We start from the raw sequence: 3,063 nt of genomic DNA, 5'->3' as shown, positions 1-3,063 counted from the left end.
CTATAGTCAAAGATATCACATATTTATAAATTTTGGCCCCGATTGGATCCGGTTAAAGCGTGGCGCACAGGGGTCAAACTTTAGATTACCCTATGAAGACGTCTTAACCGTCTCCAATCGGGACCAAATTTTTTATGTGATATCTTCGACTACGGTAGTATCGATTTTGAATATGAGTTGGCAAAAAAATTTATTTTAATTTTTTCAGTCTCAATAGAGCAATCTGAACTTTGGCCCCTGTGCGGCTTGCCTTAACCGTCTCCAATCGAGACCAAAATTTGTATGTGATATCTGTGACGGTGGTATTACTAATTGAAGGGATGAGACTTAAAAAAATCGCTCATTTGATTTTTTAAGGATCATCCTAATGTACATACACATTTGTTGGAGGATGTGAGATACGATTCGATTGATTATTTGCACTAAGTTAGTTAGAATGGTTGGCTTAGTGGAGAGGTAAAGAGCAAAGGGGAGGCAAATACATACATACATATGTACATACCTGCTGACTATTTTACTAGTATTGCTGTCTATGCAGCGGGCGTTGATTTACAACTATGATTTTAATTAAAATTTAGAGAAATTTTATACATACATACATATGAATATAATACTCTATATGTATATAATATTCTAACTTTAACATTGAATCTTTGCGAAATTCAGGCAGCATCGACTGTGATTACTATGGCCAAGACAAGGTAAGGCTAGCTTGGCGGAGATTTTAATAAAAAGGTAATTTTAGGGGAGTAGGGCGTTCTTTTGTCGCTCGCTAACAAAAATATGCAACTATTGCCAGACCAAGGTAGGGAATATTTCAGGCAAATGTTAAAAAATATTTGATCCACATTTTTTATACCTTAAACAATTTTTTGAAATTGTAAGTTCGTCAAGGATGCTTGAAAATTAGCAGGTTTTCTGCTTCTGCTGTTTTATGTTATTTCCAAGGCCCCAAGTAAAATTAACAAATTCGCCATAAAAAAATATATATTTGGCGCTGCCATTTTCCCTAACCTTTCGCCACACATCTCACATTTTTATTTTCTTACACGGAAAGTGGAAAATTGTTCCATAAATGGACATTGCACCCTAATGACGAAGGATCTGGATGTTGAAATGCTCCGACTTATCTCGTGGCTCTCACTGAAACGATTTCTCATACCAAACATGCAGGCACCCCTCTCATTCTTAATGTTAAGTTCTCAAAACTTTTGTTCTCGTTTTCTTGTCTAGCAGAACGTTCTCCAGACTTTTATTCTTGTTTGATCCTCCTTGAAAATGTTCTCGATACTTTCGTTCTCTTTTTGTTCTTCTTGAGAAAGTTCCCGAGAGTTTTCTTTTTCGGACTTGTTTCTTTACGTAAACGTTCCCGAACCGTTTTTTTTTTTTTATTTTGTCCCAGTTCATACTGCTCTCAACACTTTAGTTCCCGTTTAGTTCTTTTGTGGGAACGTTCTTGATATTACATTTTGTTCTCATGCAGAACTAAACCAAAACAGGAACGCGTTCTTGGTCCCTGGTTTTAAAATAAATTCTTAAATATATTTTAAGTAAAAATTAGAATTTTTTAGGTAAGCTAATGTACAGCGTGGCGACGAAAACTCTTACCCAGGTTTTTTTGAGAAATAGAAGAGTCCTTTATAGATTTTGCGAAAAAAGTATGTTATTGATAATTTTCCACAGATTTTACTTTAGTTGTATTAATTAGTTTTTAAATTTTAATCCTTATTTACATTTGCCAGCAGTGTAAACTTTGAGAGAAAAGTTCATTTGGCACGCAGGTCCTCGTCAGTTAATTTGTTCCATATCTTCTGTAACCATAGGCTAATTTTCTCCATTTTGAGTCCCTTATACTCCCCCTTCTGTCCAAAATAAGGCCTCATACTCAAAAATCTAATAGACTCGGGACTGGTGACTAGGACGGCCATTCATTCGACCAACCTTATACAGTTTTTTTCTTTTTTGTACTTTTTTTATACAAAGCCTAAGAAAAAATACACCTGAAAAAGACTTGCGTGCCAAATGAACTTTTCTCTCAAAGTTTACACTGCTGGCAAATGTAGATAAGGATTAAAATTTAAACACTAACTAATACAACTTAAGTAAAATCTGTGGAAAATTAACAATAAAATACTTTTTTCGCAAAATTTATAAAGGACCCTTTTATTTCTCAAAAAAAACTGGGTAACAGTTATTCGTCGCCACGCTGTAAATGTGTTGGCGGTAACGGTAAAACAATCTCACACTTATTCATTATTATTATTATTTTTTTTTTTATTAAATCAAGTTCTAAAAAATTACATCTAATAATTGTTATTAGCATTTTTTTATAACTGCCTTTCCTGGCCTTTTCAAATACACTCCACCCCACCAATTATGACGGCTACCTCTCAGAATACGACCATATTTTTGTAACTTTTAATTTAAACTTAGCTGTAATATTCTTAAAATGCCAGAATTACAAAATTTATGACGATCGATTTTTCCAAGTGCAATACTTCATAATAAGTGCCAAATATTTTTCCATTAAATTGAGTTTAGCAAAGCGCTTTGTTCGTCATATTCCTGTCATGAAAATTGTAAAAATGTAGCTGCATTGTTGTATGCTAATGCATTTCTACTCATGCAACCACACACGAATCCCGGTCTTTATGTATGTGTGTGCACTTTATACGCTTAAGCGCCTAAAACTATACACCATTTTCTAGACACTTATTAGGTATGACATCCTTAAATGACTTTGGCTTTACACTTGAATGCTTCTCCAGCTTCCATACTCACCACATACAACTCGGGTCAGATAAAATACCTATATACATTAGGGTGGTCTTAAAAAAATCAAATGAGCGATTGTTTTAGTTTCACTCCCTCAATGGGTAGTATATATTTTGGCGCCTTTTTATATTCTTCCTCATATCTTCGGCATTTGGAGTCGGATCTTGAAGTATTTTATATCGATATTTTTGTCTCGACGAGAATTTTTTTTTGTTTCAAAGTCCATTGTCCTCAAATACCACGTTCCAGTACGTAGCCACCAGATCGCAGTTCTACCTCCCTACTGTC

The sequence above is a fragment of the Rhagoletis pomonella genome, unplaced genomic scaffold (genome assembly GCF_013731165.1).
Source record: "Rhagoletis pomonella isolate Grant_MI unplaced genomic scaffold, Rhpom_1.0 Rhpom_scaffold_00004, whole genome shotgun sequence".
Taxonomy (NCBI): Eukaryota; Metazoa; Arthropoda; class Insecta; order Diptera; family Tephritidae; genus Rhagoletis; species Rhagoletis pomonella.
Note: the sequence above shows the minus strand (reverse complement) of the source record.